Source organism: Paramisgurnus dabryanus, chromosome 18 (genome assembly GCF_030506205.2).
Source record: "Paramisgurnus dabryanus chromosome 18, PD_genome_1.1, whole genome shotgun sequence".
NCBI classification, from domain to species: domain Eukaryota; kingdom Metazoa; phylum Chordata; class Actinopteri; order Cypriniformes; family Cobitidae; genus Paramisgurnus; species Paramisgurnus dabryanus.
Window position 1 is genome coordinate 36,001,722 of NC_133354.1, and position 22,245 is coordinate 36,023,966.

General features: G+C 34.7%; 2 non-coding genes and 2 pseudogenes across 2 annotated transcripts; all 4 read left to right on the forward strand.

The window, feature by feature from the left end:
* Nucleotides 1–14,058: 14,058 nt before the first annotated feature.
* On the forward strand, nt 14,059–14,177 carry LOC135751149 (5S ribosomal RNA). The gene has a single exon (XR_010532950.1). It is a non-coding gene; the product is annotated as a 5S ribosomal RNA (ribosomal RNA).
* A 121-nt stretch (nt 14,178–14,298) lies between these two features.
* LOC135751079 (5S ribosomal RNA) lies at nt 14,299–14,417 on the forward strand (annotated as a pseudogene).
* A 129-nt stretch (nt 14,418–14,546) lies between these two features.
* LOC135751093 (5S ribosomal RNA) lies at nt 14,547–14,665 on the forward strand (annotated as a pseudogene).
* Nucleotides 14,666–14,786: 121 nt separating this feature from the next.
* On the forward strand, nt 14,787–14,905 carry LOC135751011 (5S ribosomal RNA). Its single transcript, XR_010532907.1, has one exon. It is a non-coding gene; the product is annotated as a 5S ribosomal RNA (ribosomal RNA).
* Nucleotides 14,906–22,245: the final 7,340 nt, after the last annotated feature.

Consider the following 22,245-nt stretch of genomic DNA (forward strand, 5'->3'; position numbering starts at 1 on the left):
AGATGGAATTTTATAGGTTCAATGAAAATTCTTTCATAATTTACTCATCCTCGTGTTGTTTTAAGTCAATATTATGATTAATTGTTTTGTTCATCCTTTTATAAGGACTCTAAATACCCTTCTTTTGTAGTGATTTCCTGTCTCCATCATATTTAAGTACTTTTTCTCTCCCTCCTAATGATAACGAGGTCAAGCATTTTCTTTTTCTACAAATCCAAAATAATTCTCCAATCGATATTATTTGATCTTCAAATATCCTTAATGTATATGTTTCTCTGATTTGATTGTATTATTCTTCTAATAGCATTTCTCTTCTCACTTTTACACCTTAAGCTAGACTCTTTGATGTCTTCATAATATATCTAGAGTTTTATAGTTGATTAGTTCAAGATTCCTGTTATAAAGCATTTCATATTGACTTTTCCTAATTCTATAATTCCATAAGGTTTACATTTTCTTGTATGTATCATTCTGAAATTTCTATCCTTCCTGTTCCTATTTTTAATGTTTTGTTACTATACCATTGACACAAATATCCAAATTGTGGCCTGCAAAATGTATTTTTAAACTCAGATTTTCCCAAATGACCTGGGCTGCGTTTCCCGATAACGTTGTCTCTTAGCGCGCTACGAAGACTCTTAAGTTAAACCTTAACTACAGGTTTACCTTTTCTAGGCGTGTTTCCCGAACTGTACCTTAGCGGGATTCTTTCTAACGTACGACGTTACCAGGTGCTGTCCATGGCGATGGTGCTGAATAGGTTGATATCGATTGCTCGACAATCAATTATTCACTTTATGTAATAGGGACTTTGCTGCGTTATGAGATAGTGGTGTTCTTTATTAAAGAAACATTTCAGAAATAGTTACATTTATTAGGAATATCTTGTAAAAATATTTCAAACTGCAAACATCTAAATATAAACCTTGTATATTTTATTTTATATCAAACGCGTGCAAAACCCGCAACTTTATGTCCAAAAGTATCATGCATAAACTGCTCCAATGCATCCATTATTCCTTTACTTTAAAGGATAATTTATATTAGGGGTTCCCAATAAATGCGTTGCACAGGGGAAAGGTGGGTCGTGCAAGTCACCTGGCTTGGCTGTGCATTACACTTAAAATATATAAAAACAAACTGTTGTTCATTAGTTCACGCATTTATTGTGCTTGGACACTGGATGCGCAAGCAGCGCGTTTACAATGCGGATAACGCTTAATGGACGCATTTCTGGAGCCGCGCCTGGCTGTTTACCTTAAATATAACATAAAAATATATATTATATGATATATAAATATATATTATGATTGCTTTAGATTTAAGCTTTGATTAGATTTAATGTGGAAAATTTGTTGACCTATACAACCAGTAGATAATCAAGTGGAGCAGTTTCTTTTGAGTGTTTATAAAGAATATGGCATGCAGTTGCCTCAAAGTTAGAAAACATTAAAAAACTTCGATGCAAAGTCGACTTAAGATCAATAATAATATTATGGAATATCAACAATTATGATTTCGTGATGAATGTGCTCCCGTGGCATGCGATTTTTACTTGATTTGTTTAATTGCAGCTAAAATAGCCGGTAAAGTAAAGTATTAACGGATATGAAATGCACAAATGAAAGGGTAAGATTCGTTGTATAGCTGCCTGCCATAGTTTCACCAACTCCTCCACCCAAAATCTTTTTTTTTATAGTTTCTTAAGCCTGTAATAATAGTCCGCAGCTGATGTTTATTTGGAAAAAAGTAATACAAAATCTAACAACCATCAGTTTAATGATGTCTAATTATGTGAATGTTTTATTCTTTAAATTTAAAACTAATTTAACACGGAGTGTACTTCAACTTTTTTTTACAGATATTTAGTTATATAGACTGCAATCTACACAAACTTTTATCACAGTCATGGCCCCTAGCGGAGTCAAGTGGGATAAGGTATAGCTAAGAGTGCTCCAGACCAACCTTCCGAACGAATGACTTACAGAAGGGATACGTAACTAAGAACGTTTCGGGGAACACGTATTAACGATAAGGTACAGCTTAAGGTACAACTTAAGAACAACGTAGAGCTAAGAAGGTTTCGGGGAACGCAGCCCTAAATATTATCAAGATAAGTTGACCTTAACTTTTTCTCTTATCCATAAGAATTCTTGTTGAATTTATCACCCTATTTATGTGGACTTGAAAATGTTATTGCATTATTGAAATCTAGTTTAGTTTAAAGCCTAAAAAGCAACTTTGTAAACATATTTCCTTAACTCTAAATATTCCCCATTTGTATCATTTGTTATCTTTGGAATGTTTCCCATAAAATGTCCACCTTATGTTCTCAGTTCAATGTCTCTATGTTTTCAGTCTTTCTTTCAGATTCTGTTCCTTTGAGATTGTTACAGATCTTTCACTGGGCCTCGTTTAAGGCAATAGTCCATCGCCAGGAAGTTTAATTGACTGTAGCCATGCACATTTTCTGTAGTAATCAGCTTCGTTCGTTTCAATTCAATTTCTTTTGACATTTTCTCTTTTTCACTTCTTCCTCTCGGTGCTCAAAACTTTGCTCTCCATCCGTCGGTATAATTGAATTGCTTTTACTTTGATTTGGTTTTGATGTTTCTTCTTTCATATCATGGCATTCTTTTCTCCTTCTCTCCTTCCTACGAGCTCTGCTACATTGGCTGCTCCTCCCACTTTGGACATTTCTGGGGTCGCTCTCATCCTTCTGTCTCCCCCAGTTTAGGCCCCTGTGGCCGTGTTTGGCCTCCTCCGACCTCTCGACCCTCAGATAAGCTAGATCATCTCGCACAAGGAGTCATTGTTGTCTCATCTCCTCCTCAACTCCTTTCAGCTTTTTCTGTACACAAATAACTCAATACATAGACAATTAGTTTCTTCATATAACACTTAATTCCAGATGTTTTTACAATACGCATAGGTCTATCGGCGAATATTTCATGCAGGGTTAAAGGTGTACGTTTGTTAGTTTACATGCTCATTAATACAAGGTAAAACATAAATTCTGTTACGATTAGTATTTTCACACATTTTGTTAAGTATGGCTTTGATGATTATTCCTTTTCTATACCTTTTTATCTACCATCCTTTGTTGATTATAGATGATAGTCAAATTTTTCTTTTCTCTTATCCGTCACATCAATTTTTCCATTCTTATCTCAACTCAAAATCTTTATTCTTCTCATGAATCAATTGATTTATTTTCATTCCACTTATTTCCCCCATGTACATCTATGATAATAATATTTATGACTGAGATTTTTCACTTCTATACAATCTAAAAAGATCTCCTGACACTCCGAGGCCCTTTTTAGCTTCCACATCGGTTTGCCCATGCTGGCAAAATCAACTGTTCTCCTGTGTGCCTATAACTCAATGACAACCAATCATTTTATCAACTTTTTAGCGTTAATCAACCAGACTAACTTTTCAGCATGTTGGAATGGCGGTTCATCCATTCTATACCTGTATAATGTTTTTCCTTATAATTAAATACGTAAATGCAAGTATCTACTTCTTATGCAAATCATAATTCACAGTAAAAATGTTTATCAAATGGAGAAACACTTGTAAGCAAAGTATGTAATTTTTTGGATCATCAATCTTTTCTTGTCATTAATTGCTTTTAAATCGTGACTAGATACAATTTAGATTTATTTCCTTAAATCCTAAGTTTGTTACAATAATTAGTTATTTCTTTTTTCTGTTCTCACAGCTTTTCCTTGTTTACCTTTTATAGTATCCTATTTTGTTTTTCCAATTTATTTCTTTTATCTATTTTATTTTCCTTTCTGCCATAGCTGTTCTATGCCATTTATATTTGCTTTTAAGCTTAGTACCATCATTGGAGTTCTAACTTCCTCTGTAGAATACCAAATAAAATAAAAACAAATTTTCATTATGCATTTCTTCCTGTAAGATTAATAGGTGTCTGATTTGATTTCAGAAAAGGTAGTCACACCTAACAACATAAGTTCTTAATCAGCCTTTAATTTTGTCTAGCTGATTTTCTCATAAAGATTGTCTGTGTCCCTATAGTATCAAGGTCTTTACTAAACATTGAACGGCTGTTTACTCTTTCCCCTTTTTCACTCAACGGCTTGTATGAAGAAGCAAAAGTATAGTCCAGTTTTTCTCTTGTCTCCAAGAACAATATTGTCTTTGTTGGTCTCCTTCTGGATTCCACTTAGTCTTTTTGTTGTTTGTTTGTAATTGTCTCTTGAACATATGCGCAGTGCCCCCTTCACTGCTTGAGATCAGTTATAGTCCCATTCATATACAGTAGGATGTGTCCACAGCTTAGTTTATGAGTTCTCCTCTTTTTGCAACTCCAACACTTTGATGTCACACACAGTTTTTCATTGTCTTTGCATTGCCAGCTTTTATTCACTTTCTTGAATGTCAAAGGATCAGAGCTTTCAGCCTTTCAAGGTTTAACTTAACCCATTGCAAAATATTGCCTTTCAATTTAAAATAAAATTTATTTTGTGACCACCTTCAATCATCAGATGAAGACTCCTCTTCATTTTGTTAAATCTTTTTTCCTTTATATAATTTATCTGTGTCATTCACCTTTTAATAATTTTTCTGTCCTTTTTAATTTTTCATCTTTATTTCCACCTTTAATAACTTGGTCTCTACTCTTTTTTTTCTCTAATTTGTTGTTTTTCTTTCAAAGCTTTACCTCTGTTTTTCTGCTAGATTTTGTTTGATCCCACAATTCCCCTCGAGCAATGAGAGTTGATCTTTACAGGTCAAATCTGGTGACCATTTAGAACCCCCTCCCTTCCTCTCTCTCTCTCTCTCTCTCTCTCTCTCTCTCTCTCTCTCTCCTTCTCCCTTTGACCGTTTCTTTGTCTGTTAATTATCTCCTCTTATCTTTCATTAGTTTATATTTTTATTTAGTTGTATTTCTCCTCACACAATGCCACATCAAATGTTTCCTCATTTGAACATCCAATTATTCTATTTTCTAATTCTCCACACAACAATTGTTTAATCCTTATTTTTCCATTAATGTGACTGCCATAATCTTTTCTTTGCAATATAACACACCTTATATTTTATAATTATTTCTCATTTAACCACTTCACAAACTTATTGTTTTTATTTGTCCAATTTATATATTCTCCAAATAATTACTTAGATTTCCAATGTGTCTTTAAAATAAAATGTCCTTTATAATATTTTGTAATGTTTTGTCAAATAGAATCAAATACCATCACCAACATCTGTCCTTTTTGGACAAGCCATCTTTTCCTATTGAGCACAATTTTTATTTTAATCAATCATTTAAACGAATTATTCAATTTCTAGAAGTAGCTGTATACTTCACTGTAATAACTAATATTTTTGGCTACAATACCTCAGAACCACACTGTCTTCAAATCTAATCTTTAATACCCAGCATTTATAACTGTCTCTTATCCATACCCATATTCACATACTTTCAAACTTTACCCCCTTTTTTATAGTTTTAAACAATCTTCACTCCTGTAACACAACACCTCTCTGTGCTCTCTACAGAGCAACAGAAGAACAGAAGAAAGACACACCCACTGCTCACTCAGCCCCCACTCTTTCCATCTCAGACTTGCTCTCACACAGACTCATGCTAGCACAGACACATTGCATTCTCACACAAATAAAATAAAACAACTCTATCTAGACTACCTGGCCAAGTTCATCTTTCCATTACACTTCAGTCGACATGGAAAAGATTCACTTACACATTTACCAATACGACATGACAAATAAAACAAAAACAATATCTCTCATCAGCCCGGGCCTTCCAAAACAACAAGACAAATAACACATAGACCGTACCTGACCTACAGGACTTAATAACTTTTCTCTCCAAACCCCAACGTGTCTGCCCCGACACGGTAACACTCAGGTTCTTCACTGCTCTTTCGCGAAACTTCTTAGGCGTCTTCTCAACTTAACATTAAATCTTTATCCAAGCCACTCAATGACAAAACAAAAACTCATTCACACAATAAACCATCATCTGTCCTAGCCCACATTCCTTTTGAAAATGAAACCCTTTATTCTTATCATTTAAGCTAATAATCTTTAATTTCCCCTTTTTATTCTTAAATTTGGAAGAGCATTTTGATTTGACCACACCGAGCCCTCTCAGGTGAACAATACAATCTTTAAACAAGCAAAATTGATTGATTAATAGGTGGCCACCTGATTGCATTGCCCATCGAGAAAGTTAGCTGTGGTCTCAGGTTCTGTGCTCTTTTTGATGTCCCATCTGGTGTCAATTGTTTTTACCAAACCTTAAATTTCAAATATATGTTTGGTAACCTATAAACCAAATTGTTAACCAAACCATTTTTCAGTAATAACCAATTAGCATTTATGTACAACCCTTTATGTATTTAATTGGGCTCTATTTATTTTATTTATTTATTTCCTTAGGGCTCATTCTTCCACACTATAACTGCATGCCTTAATTAGATTGTACCCTTGAAATCAAAACCCAGTTCACATATATGGTTCTTAAATTTAGAAGAGCTCAAATTTCTCACCACGTTGAGCAAAGTCTGGCAAACAACACAAACCTAATTTAATAAGCAAAAAGTGCCTACCTTAGTATATGGCCATACGTTGTTTGTGTTGTTCGTCAGGTTCGTCCAGGTGGTTCGTCTGTCCAGCTCTTTTCTATCCCGGGTTTCGGCACCAAATGTTGTGGTTTTCATTTTCCTCCAATGAAACAATCTTCAGTCTTAGGTTTTGATTTCAAGAGATAGACTTTTATTATCCGGACAAATAAAAAGCCGAGACTCCCCTGGTGAATCCCCCCCAGAACCAGAGTGTGGTCCTAGGAGGGTCCTCCAAAATCAGTCTGACTTTCTGAGCCAGGCTTGGTAAATATATATGGTCTTTGTCCCTCCCCTCATGGTTACAACTAGGCATGGGCCGGTATAAGATTCTGGCGGTATGATAACCTTTAGCAAAAATACCACGGTTTCATGGTGTTACGGTTTTGCCATTGCAACACTAAAATGTGTTATTTTTTAAATGCCAGGTAAAAATAAAGCCTTTAAATTATAATATGCTTTCAAAAAATACATAATATTTTTGTAATGTATATTAAATGTAAACATCAAATCAATCACATGACTTAATGATTTAATGAATTTTGTATAAGGGCCATTCTACCGAATTCGTGCAAATTGCTGTCCCGGAACCAAAAAACTAATTTAAAAAGCATTAACGTAGGAAAATTTTTGATAATAAAAAAATATAAGCAAATAGCAATCAAAACCCAAAGTAATATTTGAGGTAGCTGCAGACTTTATATATAAAATATCATCATTTATATAGTGGTTTCAATTGAGAGGTGGTTGTCCCAAACCCCAAGGTCTGAATTTCACCATAGAAAAAAAAATATGAAATAATTTTTTAATAATTTTTTATAATTTTTTAAAGAAGTATCATTTTGATTACTTTTGTTAATTAAAACCAAAAATATATTTATTGGATATTTTCAGTAAAAATCATGAATAATCATGTAAAAAAACACTGTCCCGCATTTTCACGTCACTACCGAAACATTGCATAGTTCGGTCAATAATATAATACTGCTTTAAGCCACTCCCCTCAATTTTGAACCAGAAACTTTGTCTGTGCCTCACTCCCTCGTGGTGGCATGGTGATTAGATCAGTCCCATGGTTTTGAAGTAAATGTGATCAAAAGTTTGGAAATCAGTGTGTGACATTTATCAATGTCACTACCGATCACACATTTTTAATGATTAAGAGAGAGAGAGAGAGAGAGAGAGAGAAAACTTTATTAATCCCCAAGGGGGAAACTGGTTTGCCACCAACTAAAACAGCCAACAAACATCACACAACTAACACACAGAATAAATAAATAACTCTACATTTAAAGACTATTAAAACATGATTAAGAAATCAGTAAGACATGATTATATAAAAATTCAATTTCACAATTCAGAAATACCAGGAAACAATACAATCAATTCCAAAGTAAAACAGTCAACAGTATTCATTAAAATATCTGACTGCTGCAGGAACAAATGTCCTCCTAAGCCGCTCGCTAGAGCACCGAGGCATAATTAAACGCTTACTAAAAGAGCTTCGGAGTCCATTAAAAACACTGTGTAGTGGATGGCCTTCAAAAAGGATAACAATATTTAATTTTGACCTCATCCTCTTCTCCACAGTGACCTCAAGTGAGTCTGGGATAAGGCCAATAACAGAGCCAGCTCTCCTGATCAACTTATTTATTCTATTTTTATCCTCAACAGATAAGCTGCCCCCCCAGCAAAGAACAGCATAAAAAAGCACACTAGCCAAGATCCCCTGATAGAAGACTTCTAAAAGTTTTGTACTAATGTTGAATGATCTCAGTTTTCTTAGGAAGAATAGTCTTGACTGAGCCTTCTTCATTAAAACATTGGTGTTCTCTTTCCAATTTAATTTCTCATCCAAGTGCACTCCTAAAAACTTATATGACTGCACAATTTCAATTAGCTGTCCATTAATTGTGACTGGAAGTACCTTCTCCTTTTTCCTCCTAAAATCAATCACAAGTTCTTTAGTCTTCCCTATGTTTAGTTTTAGAAAGTTTGAGTCACACCAACTGGAAAAAGACTGAACCTCTCTTCTATAGGCAAGGTCATCACCATGATTAAGAAGACCAACTAAGGCAGTGTCATCGGAGAATTTCTGTACCAAACAGGATGGCTGACTATGCCTATAGTCAGCAGTATAAAGTGTAAATAAGAATGGAGATAAAACTGTCCCTTGAGGTGCTCCGGTGTTAGTTAGAATAATGTCAGACTGTTTGTTTCCAAATCTAACAAACTGTGGTCGTGATAGCAAATAATCCAAGATCCAGGAAATAGTTGTATTGTGCAGTTTAAAATTAATTAATTTGTTGGCTAAAATATGTGGCTGTATAGTATTAAAAGCACTCGAAAAGTCAAAGAACATAATCCTAACAGAGCTGGCAGTAGTTTCGAGATGACTATAAATATTATGTAGCATAAATAACAGTGCATCATCAACCCCCACATCCTTCCTATAGGCAAATTGCAAGGGATCCTGAAAGACAGACACCTGCTTAGTCAGATGATCAAGTACAACCCTCTCAAAACACTTCATAATGTGAGATGTCAAAGCTATAGGCCTCAAACTAGCAAGACTATTGCACACCTTGGCTTTTTTGGGAATAGGAATAAGGCAAGATGTTTTCCACATAACAGGTATTTTAGCAGAGGATAGAGACAAAGAAAACATTGAATGAAGAACAGAGCATAGCTGGTCGGCACACACTTTTAGGGTACGTGGATGAACACCATCAGGGCCTTCTGCCTTATTCGGTTTAATATGCCTTAACTTTTGACGAACCTCTTCAATGTTAAGATTAATAGCGGAGCTACAGTCCTCAGAACTGCTCTGTCTAAGATTAGAGAGGACATTCTCACATACAGAGGAGAAATCATATTCATCAAACCTGGCAAAAAAAGTGTTGGCATCATTAGGCTGTATACCCAATTTACATAAACTGGGATTACCAGTCCCATATCCAGTGATACACTTCATACCATTCCATAACCCTCGTGTATTGCTCCTGGACATTTTACCTTCAACCCTATCCTTATACTTTTGTTTGCCCTGTCTGATAATAACTTTCAACTCTCTCTGGGCAACTTTAATCATTTCTTTATCACCACTATAAAAGGCAGCTTTCTTCTTATTAATTGCAGCTTTAACTTCTTTGGTGACCCATGGTTTGTTATTAGGAAACATTTTGATTTGTTTACACGGAATTACAGACTCAACACAATAATTAATGTAACAAGACACTTTGTCAGAGATACTGTCCAAATCACTGTCTCCATCAAAAAACACAGACCAGTCGGTGCATTCAAAGCACCCCTTTAATGTTTCACAGGCATCATCTGACCAGATGCGCACAGTCTTTGACGTAATCGGCAGTCTACGTATCACTGGTGAATATATAGTAGACAAAATTATCAGGTTATGGTCTGATTTACCCAGCGGAGGAAGCAGTTTAGCAACATAGCCATCCTTAACGTTCGTATAAAACAAGTCAATGATATTGTCACCCCTCGTAGGACGCGTCACCATTTGTTTAAAAGATGGTAAGGTGGTAGAGAGAGAGCAGTGATTAAAGTCCCCGTTTAAAATAACTAGCGCATCTGGAGAGGAGCGCTGTAAGTCATGCGTAATTCTCGAAATTGTCTCAGTGGCACACTTCCCATTGCCCGATGGGGGGATATACACCACCATGACAATAACATGGGAGAACTCCCTAGGTAGATAATAGGGTCTACAACTCACCGCAATGAGCTCAATATTCGGGTCACAAACTCTTTCTTTCACGGTAACATGTTGGGTGTGACACCAGCGGTTGTTCACATACAGACAGACACCTCCACCTTGCTTCTTACCCGTACTCGCTTGGTCTCTGTCCGTCCTGTGAAGTGCAAAACCTTCCAACTCCAAATGAGAATCGGGTATTCTATAAGACAGCCATGTCTCAGAAAAACAGAGTAAGCTGGTCTGCCGAAACGCGCGATCAAATTTCAAACATGCTGTCAATTCGTCCACCTTATTGACGAGAGAGCGGACATTTCCCATAATGACCGAAGGTAAAACAGGTTTATAACCCCGACGGCGGTTTCTGACCCGGACACCTCCTCTGCTGCCTCTCTTCCTTTCTTTGGCCCTGGGCTTGATTTCTGAAAGATCAACATCAGGATCCAATGGACTTGAGGCTGAAAACCGCAACCGAAGAAGCTCATGCCGGCTGTAAACTATGACAGGCAGGCCCGGCTCTCTCATCACGTGAAGTGTTTGTGCGGCTTTCCAAACAATCAGTATCCACAGCCACAGGAGGCAAACAAGTGTACCGTTATTGAGTGAAACCATAATCATGTAAACTGGAATCGATCACGCTAATAATCCAGAGTTTAAAAAATACTTCCACAACTTTAAAACACATAAAACACAGACGATCACACGCACAGTGGTAGCAGAGTCGCCAGCGAGGTGGGCGGCGCCTCCAAATTAATTGATTTTTTACATTTTTTTCTACTGGTCATTTAGGTTTTACTCATGTTTCAATGTCGAGAACTGTGCTGGCTAACTATGTACTAATTAGCTTCTTAGCAGTAGGATCAAAGTTAGCTTAAATTGTCACTACCGAAACAGTCACAACCGAAACATTTGTTGACTTTTCGGTTGTGACGTGATTGTTTCGGTAGTGACAAAATGACACTTGTTTCTTTATTTTAATAAATAAATAGAAACTTTCAAGTGCACATATATTCTTTTTCAGTACAAATAATTTGTCAGTCATATTTCTGTAATGTTGTATGCGATTTGACTAGGACTACAAACTAGGCCAGATTAATTTAATTAATTCATAGTAGCTTGACTCATTATTGAGATAAATGAAGGCTAAATGATTCTACCTCTGGTCTCATGGAAAACTTTCTGCGCTAATTTAGCGGGACTTTGACTGATTGCATCATATAATTTATATAACAGATAGCACATGGTATCATAGTAAATTGACATGTCATTGTTAAGTGTAGACAGGGCAGGCTCACACTAATAATGTAAATGTAAATATCTTTGGTTAATTTGTAGAGATAGCTACAGAGAGAGAGGAATTGCCAATATGCATAGACGGAAAGATGAAAGTAGAGCGGACAGACTGAGAAAATACAGACAAAGATCGAGGGAGGACCCAGAAAGGTACCAACAGGGCTTCAGACTGCCACCAATTGGTGGTATTTTGCAACCAAAATTTGAGAGTGTGCCACTGAATTTTACATCCATTCGCACATGTTGGACTAGTAAATTTGACTTTTTTTCTGATGTGACAGTGAATTTGAAACAGCACATTGTACTTTCTGCATCTATCATCAAAGTATGTATTAGTAATACAGTGGAATTTTGTAGAAATGTGATTATTTGGTTAGCATGTTGATTTACGGTGTGTGCCCCTAATTTTTTTGGTTGCGCCCCTAAAATTTTCAGTTGGGGGCCACTTTGCTCCTAGTAAAAAAAGTTAGTCTGGAGCCCTGACCAAGAATACTTAAAAAAGCAAAGAGAACGAAATCAAAAACGCAGGGAAGAAAGGATGCTGAAAAGTATCAAACAATTATCTGACAGGGAGCAAAGAAATGTCAGAAAAGAATGGAGGAAAAGACAGGACAAACACAGGAAGATGGTTAAAAGACAGTTCTGTGTGTATAGTTCTTTTTAGAGATTGACCCATATGGATTTTTTTTGTGCCAATGCCGATACCGATTTTTGTTTCATTAGCCTTAGCCGATACAGGCTGCCTATTTTCTTGAGCCGATACTTGGAGCCGATACTGCTTTTGCTCACTCAGTTTACATTATAAATGTCTCAATTTAAAAAAGTAACATTTATTGAACTTAAAAAAAAAACTTTATTTAAAAAAGGTGATGGTTCTATGGAACCATGAACTGCACTCTCCACAATGATGAGGAACTATCAGCAAAGGATATTGATTTCTAGCACTTTATTACTACAAATATATATAAATAAAAAAATTATATAGAAATAAAAACCCGCTTTGTCCAGTTATGATCAGCTGTTAGGCCGAGCTTACAATGTTGTCACGGAAAGGTTGTTTGTTTTTAGTCACATGACCTGCAATCGCTTGCGGCTTCCAGCACTCTGTAAATAATGCCAGTGACAATGTCGGTGAACACAGCAGCCACATATTGGCCAGTATACACATAAACACATAAAATATACACAATACACATAAAACTCGCAAAAATCGGCTATCTTGCATCCCTTTAAGGTCTGAACTATCCGTCATCAGCGTAATGTCAGTGCAAAGTGCTTTTATGTGGTGTTGCTTTAGATATTTTTTGTGCTGTATGTTTTGACTGCATAATGCCAATCATTTTTGACTAACTAATTACTTTTTTTTAAACAAAATATGGACAATCCAATATGGATGTCACTACCGAAACATTACTGTCACGACCGAAACAAATAATGTTCTAGAAAAATAAAATAGGTTTTGTTGTCAGAAAAGATTATATAATTTTATTTAGTTAGATAAAAATTTAAACTAATGAATCCTTGAATTTCAAATCTGTATCAGTGCATGTATGGCAATTACAGAGAAATAATGCTTTCAAAATGCATTTCATTTGATAAACCACGCTTATAGTTTTGTTAAAATTATATTTCTAATCGATATAACAATGAAACTGTCTTTAAAAAAATGTAAAAAATATATTTAGAAGGTTAATGTAAAGAAAATCAGAATAGGCTATTAAAAACCTAATTTTTATATCAAATGTTGTTGTGTTTCGGTAGTGACACATTTTGGGAGAGAGAAAACATTTCGAAACTGTATAAAAACACGCTAGGAAACTAAAGTGTCCAATCAGTAGATTAGTGTTCCTTAGATGTTCTACTATGTTTATGACTACAAAGCTTGCAGGAAAAAACACACTTTTTTCAAGAAGTTTTGAAGTGTCAATTTGCACCAATTCGGTAGAATGGCCCATAAACACAGCTCATACCTTGGAGACGGTATCACAGAATATTTCAGTGGTTTTGAAACCTTGACTGTTTAAAACCTCGGTATACCTTGAAGCCGGTAATCGGCCCATGCCTAGTTACAACAATATGTTTATTTTCAGGCAAGACCCACATGACATTCCTCAGACCAGTGTCTTCTTCCCGTGACCTATTTGACCCTGGCCATTCACTTACTTAAACCCTTTGTGCCCTTTGACATGAAACACACACAGCTGGGTTGCAATAGCAATCCCATGGCAAACTCCTGACTTACACACAGCATAACACATGACACAAATACTGCATAACTTCATGGTAAACAAATTGCATGTGATTATAATGGTAAACTCATATTCATGTAGATTGGGATTCAAATAAACTTCTTCACTGTAAGCGTTCACTGATGTCATGGCGTTGCCACATAAGTCTTGAAGTGTCTATCGAATCGAGTTAGCACTCGCTTACAGCCACACCACCCTGAGCACGCCCGCTCTCGTCTGATCTCGGAAGCCAAGCAGGGTCGGGCCTGGTTAGTACTTGGATGGGAGACCGCCTGGGAATACCAGGTGCTGTAAGCATTTAATTAATTAATTATTTATGTCATTTTTTCCCATGAATGCGTTCTTTCTGTAAGCGTTCACTGATGTCATGGCGTTGCCACATAAGTCTTGAAGTGTCTATCGAATTGAGTCGGCACTCGCTTACGGCCACACCACCCTGAGCACGCCCGCTCTCGTCTGATCTCGAAAGCCAAGCAGGGTCAGGCCTGGTTAGTACTTGGATGGGAGACCGCCTGGGAATACCAGGTGCTGTAAGCATTTAATTAATTAAATATTTATTTTTTTATGTCATTTTTTCCCATGAATGCGTTCTTTCTGTAAGCGTTCACTGATGTCATGGCGTTGCCACATAAGTCTTGAAGTGTCTATCGAATTGAGTCGGCACTTGCTTATGGCCACACCACCCTGAGCACGCCCGCTCTCGTCTGATCTCGGAAGCCAAGCAGGGTTGGGCCTGGTTAGTACTTGGATGGGAGACCAGCTGGGAATACCAGATGCTGTAAGCATTTAATTAATTAATTATTTATGTCATTTTTTCCCATGAATGCGTTCTTTCTGTAAGCGTTCACTGATGTCATGGCGTTGCCACATAAGTCTTGAAGTGTCTATCGAATCAAGTCAGCACTTGCTTACGGCCACACCACCCTGAGCATGCCCGCTCTCGTCTGATCTCGGAAGCCAAGCAGGGTCGGGCCTGGTTAGTACTTGGATGGGAGACCGCCTGGGAAAACCAGGTGTTGTAAGCATTTAATTAATTAATTATTTATGTCATTTTTTCCCATGAATGCGTCATTTCTGTAAGCGTTCTCCCATGGCATAATGTATACAGGTTTAAAACAACACATGGATGAGTAAATTATGAAAGAATTTTCATTGAACCTATAAAATTCCATCATTTTTTTATTCCTACTATGGGAGTCAATGGTCACTATCTGCTGTGGGTTTACCATCATTCCTCAAAATATTTTTTTGTGTTAATCAGAAAAAAACTAATGTATACAGGTTTAAAACAACACGAGGATGAGTCAATGATGACATAATTTTCATTGAACAATCTCTTTAAGTTGTGCCTTCAGTTGTGTAGAGGATGTTTAAGTCGTCATCATATCAGCTCTGCAAGCCTGTAAAGCAAATAATGAAATAAATTACCAATGACTTCCATAGTAGGAAAAAAATATTTTAGAAGTATCTTGATAAATGATGAAGAAAATATTTTAAAAAATTATAATTAGCACACAGTTGATGGTACCTATAAAATTCCATCATTTTTTAATTCCTAATATGGGAGTCAATGGTCACTATCTGCTGTGGGTTTACCATCATTCCTCAAAATATTTTCTTTTGTGTTAATCAGAAAAAAACTAATGCATACAGGTTTAAAACAACACAAGGATGAGTAAATTATGAAAGAATTTTCATTGAACTTATAAAATTCCATCATTTTTTATTCCTACTATGGGAGTCAATGGTCACTATCTGCTGTGGGTTTACCATCATTCCTCAAAATATTTTCTTTTGTGTTAATCAGAAGAAAACTAATGCATACAGGTTTAAAACAACACGAGGATGAGTAAATTATGAAAGAATTTTCATTGAACTATCTCTTTAAGTTGTGCCTTCAGTTGTGTCGAGAATGTTTAAGTCGTCATCATATCAGCTCCGCAAGCCTGTAAAGCAAATAATGAAATAAATTACCATTGACTTCCATAGTAGGAAAAAAATATTTTAGAAGTATCTTGATAAATGATGAAGAAAATATTTTAAAAAATTATAATTAGCACACAGTTGATTGTACCTATAAAATTCCATATTTTTTTTATTCCTACAATGGGAGTCAATGGTCACTATCTTCTGTGGGTTTACCATCATTCCTCAAAATATTTTCTTTTGTGTTAATCAGAAGAAAACTAATGCATACAGGTTTAAAACAACACGAGGATGAGTAAATTATGAAAGAATTTTCATTGAACTATCTCTTTAAGTTGTGCCTTCAGTTGTGTCGAAGATGTTTAAGTCGTCATCATATCAGCTCCGCAAGCCTGTAAAGCAAATAATGAAATAAATTACCATTGACTTCCATAGTAGGAAAACAATATTTTAGAAGTATCTTGACAAATGATGAAGAAAATATTTTAAAAAATTATAATTAGCACACAGTTGATTGTACATATAAAATTCCATAATTGTTTTATTCCTACTATGGGAGTCAATGGTCACTATCTGCTGTGGGTTTAACATCATTCCTCAAAATATTTTATTTTGTGTTAATCAGAAAAAAAACTAATGTATACAGGTTTAAAACAACACGAGGATGAGTAAATGATGACAGAGATTTCATTAACTATCTCTTCAAGTTGTGTCTTCAGTTGTGTCGAGGATGTTTAAGTCGTCATCATATCAGCTCTGCAAGCCTGTAAAGCAAATAATGACATAAATTACCGTTGACTTCCATAGTAGGAAAAAATATTTTGGAAGTATCTTGATAAATGATAAAGAAAATATTTTGAAAAATTATAATTTGCACACAGCTGATGGTACCTATAAAATTCCATATTTTTATTATTCCTACTATGGGAGTCAATGGTCACTATCTGCTGTGGGTTTACCATCATTCCTCAAAATATTTTCTTTTGTGTTAATCAGAAGAAAACTAATGCATACAGGTTTAAAACAACACGAGGATGCGTAAATTAAAAAAGAATTTTCATTGCACAATCTCTTTAAGTTGTGCCTTCAGTTGTGTCGAGGATGTTGAAGTCGTCATCATATCAGCTCTGCAAGCCTGTAAAGCAAATAATGAAATAAATTACCATTGACTTCCATAGTAGGAAAAAATATTTTAGAAGTATCTTTATAAATGATAAAGAAATTTTGTGAAAAATATTATTAGATTATAATTAGCACACAGCTGATGGTACCTATTAAAATCCATCATTTATTTTATTCCTACTATGGGAGTCAATGGTCACTATCTGCTGTGGGTTTACCATCATTCCTCAAAATATTTTATTTTGTGTTAATCAGAAAAAAACTAATGTATACACGTTTAAAACAACACAAGGATGAGTAAATTATGAAAGAATTTTCATTGAATCTATAAAATTCCATCTTTTTTTATTCCTACTATGGGAGTCAATGGTCACTATCTGCTGTGGGTTTACCATCATTCCTCAAAATATTTTCTTTTGTGTTAATCAGAAGAAAACTAATGCATACAGGTTTAAAACAACACGAGGATGAGTAAATTATGAAAGAATTTTCATTGAACTATCTCTTTAAGTTGTGCCTTCAGTTGTGTCGAAGATGTTTAAGTCGTCATCATATCAGCTCCGCAAGCCTGTAAAGCAAATAATGAAATAAATTACCATTGACTTCCATAGTAGGAAAAAAATATTTTAGAAGTATCTTGACAAATGATGAAGAAAATATTTTAAAAAATTATAATTAGCACACAGTTGATTGTACATATAAAATTCCATAATTGTTTTATTCCTACTATGGGAGTCAATGGTCACTATCTGCTGTGGGTTTAACATCATTCCTCAAAATATTTTATTTTGTGTTAATCAGAAAAAAAACTAATGTATACAGGTTTAAAACAACACGAGGATGAGTAAATGATGACAGAGATTTCATTAACTATCTCTTCAAGTTGTGTCTTCAGTTGTGTCGAGGATGTTTAAGTCGTCATCATATCAGCTCTGCAAGCCTGTAAAGCAAATAATGACATAAATTACCGTTGACTTCCATAGTAGGAAAAAATATTTTGGAAGTATCTTGATAAATGATAAAGAAAATATTTTGAAAAATTATAATTTGCACACAGCTGATGGTACCTATAAAATTCCATATTTTTATTATTCCTACTATGGGAGTCAATGGTCACTATCTGCTGTGGGTTTACCATCATTCTTCAAAATATTTTCTTTTGTGTTAATCAGAAGAAAACTAATGCATACAGGTTTAAAACAACACGAGGATGCGTAAATTAAAAAAGAATTTTCATTGCACAATCTCTTTAAGTTGTGCCTTCAGTTGTGTCGAGGATGTTGAAGTCGTCATCATATCAGCTCTGCAAGCCTGTAAAGCAAATAATGAAATAAATTACCATTGACTTCCATAGTAGGAAAAAATATTTTAGAAGTATCTTTATAAATGATAAAGAAATTTTGTGAAAAATATTATTAGATTATAATTAGCACACAGCTGATGGTACCTATTAAAATCCATCATTTATTTTATTCCTACTATGGGAGTCAATGGTCACTATCTGCTGTGGGTTTACCATCATTCCTCAAAATATTTTATTTTGTGTTAATCAGAAAAAAACTAATGTATACACGTTTAAAACAACACAAGGATGAGTAAATTATGAAAGAATTTTCATTGAATCTATAAAATTCCATCTTTTTTTATTCCTACTATGGGAGTCAATGGTCACTATCTGCTGTGGGTTTACCATCATTCCTCAAAATATTTTCTTTTGTGTTAATCAGAAGAAAACTAATGCATACAGGTTTAAAACAACACGAGGATGAGTAAATTATGAAAGAATTTTCATTGAACAATCTCTTTAAGTTGTGCCTTCAGTTGTGTCGAGGATGTTTAAGTCGTCATCATATCAGCTCTGCAAAGCTGCAAATAATGAAATAAATTACCATTGACTTCCATAGTAGGAAAAAAATATTTTGGAAGTATCATTATAAATGATGAAGAAAATATTGTGAAACATTATTATTAGATTATAATTAGCACACAGCTGATGGTACCTATTAAATTCCATCATTTTTTTATTCCTACTATGGGAGTCAATGGTCACTATCTGCTGTGGGTTTACCATCATTCCTCAAAATATTTTCTTTTGTGTTAATCAGAAGAAAACTAATGCATACAGGTTTAAAACAACACGAGGATGAGTAAATTATGAAAGAATTTTCTTTGAACCTTTAAAATTCCATCATTTTTTTATTCCTACTATGGGAGTCAATGGTCACCATCTGCTGTGGGTTTACCATCTACTTCAAAATATTTTCTTTTGTGTTAATCAGAAGAAAACTAATGCATACAGGTTTAAAACAACACGAGGATGAGTAAATTATGAAAGAACTTTCATTGAACTATCTCTTTAAGTTGTGCCTTCAGTTGTGTCGAAGATGTTTGAGTCGTCATCATATCAGCTCTGCAAGCCTGTAAAGCAAATAATGAAATAAATTACCATTGACTTCCATAGTAGGAAAAAAATATTTTGGAAGTATCTTTATAAATGATGAAGAAAATATTGTGAAACATTATTATTAGATTATAATTAGCAAACAGCTGATGGTACCTATTAAATTCCATCATTTTTTTATTCCTACTATGGCAGTCAATGGTCACTATCTGCTGTGGGTTGACCATCATTCCTCAAAATATTTTATTTTGTGTTAATCAGAAAAAAACTAATGTATACAGGTTTAAAACAACACAAGGATGAGTAAATTATGAAAGAATTTTCATTGAACCTATAAAATTCCATCATTTTTTTATTCCTACTATGGGAGTCAATGGTCACTATCTGCTGTGGGTTTACCATCATTCCTCAAAATATTTTTTTTTGTGTTAATCAGAAAAAAACTAATGCATACAGGTTTAAAACAACACGAGGATGAGTAAATTATGAAATAATTTTCATTGAACAATATCTTTAAGTTGTGCCTTCAGTTGTGTCGAGGATGTTGAAGTCGTCATCATATCAGCTCTGCAAGCCTGTAAAGCAAATAATGAAATAAATTACCATTGACTTCCATAGTAGGAAAAAAATATTTTGGAAGTATCTTTATAAATGATTAAGAAAATATTGTGAAAAATTATTATTAGATTATAATTAGCACACAGCTGATGGTACCTATAAAAATCCATCATTTTTTTATTCCTACTATGGGAGTCAATGGTCACTATCTGCTGTGGGTTTACCTTCATTCCTCAAAATATTTTATTTTGTGTTAATCAGAAAAAAACTAATGCATACAGGTTTAAAACAACACGAGGATGAGTAAATGATGACATAAAGATATTGTTCAATGAAAATTAAGTTGTGCCTTCAGTTGTGTCGAGGATGTTGAAGTCGTCATCATATCAGCTCTGCAAGCCTGTAAAGCAAATAATGAAATAAATTACCATTGACTTCCATAGTAGGAAAAAAATATTTTAGAAGTATCCTGATAAATGATAAAGAAAATATTTTGAAAAATTATACTTAGCACACAGCTGATGGTACCTATTAAATTCCATCATTTTTTATTCCTACTATGGGAGTCAATGGTCACTATCTGCTGTGGGTTTACCATCATTCTTCAAAATATTTTCTTTTGTGTTAATCAGAAGAAAACTAATGCATACAGGTTTAAAACAACACGAGGATGAGTAAATTATGAAAGAATTTTCATTGAACTATCTCTTTAAGTTGTGCCTTCAGTTGTGTCGAAGATGTTTAAGTCGTCATCATATCAGCTCTGCAAGCCTGTAAAGCAAATAATGAAATAAATTACCATTGACTTCCATAGTAGGAAAAAAATATTTTGGAAGTATCCTGATAAATGATAAAGAAAATATTTTGAAAAAATATACTTAGCACACAGCTGATGGTACCTATTAAATTCCATCATTTTTTATTCCTACTATGGGAGTCAATGGTCACTATCTGCTGTGGGTTTACCATCATTCTTCAAAATATTTTCTTTTGTGTTAATCAGAAGAAAACTAATGCATACAGGTTTAAAACAACACGAGGATGAGTAAATTATGAAAGAATTTTCATTGAACTATCTCTTTAAGTTGTGCCTTCAGTTGTGTCGAAGATGTTTAAGTCGTCATCATATCAGCTCTGCAAGCCTGTAAAGCAAATAATGAAATAAATTACCATTGACTTCCATAGTAGGAAAAAAATATTTTGGAAGTATCTTTATAAATGATGAAGAAAATATTGTAAAACATTATTATTAGATTATAATTAGCACACAGCTGATGGTACCTATTAAATTCCATAATTTTTTTATTCCTACTATGGGAGTCAATGGTCACTATTGTTGGACTTTAAGGCGTCCATTGCATGTTCATAATTTAGAGGAAAGGCACAAGATACAAATATCTAAGTTGAAATATTTATTGATCAGATATGAAAAAGTTTAACAGCGCGCTGGGTCGTCTCAAGTGGCGACCAACCAGCTCAGGAAGTAACATGCATATTTATAAAATATGTGACGTCGATCTTTCTTCAGAAAATCTCCACCCACAAAGGCCGTTCCCCTCGTCCATCTGACTCCATCACCACACCCAGTTTCTATCTGTTAGGGAGGAAATGACACACACACACACACACACACACACACACACACACACACACAAAGAACAAACACAGGAGATTCTGTTTCTTCAAGGTTTAGCTGCCCTGCCCCCATTAGGTTATTCTGTATGCAACCTTCATTTAATTGGTTAACACACATTTATCAAAGACAACATCTTATATTTATTACATCAACTATTCAGTGATTAATACTGATTAAATAAGAAATACATTGCATATTTTATTCTGTGAATATTAAAACATTGGTTAATAACATGGATGTCTGTTTGCTTTTCTCCCTCAGGCCCCTCTCTTATCTTATCAATTTTCAGACGTACATTCCTCAGCATATGCTGTTTCTCCCCCAACCGAAACCACACAGACAACTTTCTTGTACTCAGCACAGAAATCTTTGTTGTGACAATACACATTAATTAAGATTACAAACAGCACGATTAGTAAAACAAAATCAAATCCCACAATTCCCTCTCTTGACCTCTGAAAGAGGTCACACATTTTCTTCTCCATCCTCCTCGAGGTTCTGAACAACTTCATTCTTGTGGACTCAAATCCACACAGGAAAAGTAAACTATAATATTATACGAAACTTTAAGAAAATCAACAGTAATGTAAAATGTAATAATTATAGAAAACTCAAAACTCTTAAGCATTAAAATGTTAATCAGGTTATAATGAATATATGGCAATTGTGATATTCAGGTCTCTAAACCCTTCTGTCAGGATTTCCAGCACTTTGTGGAAATC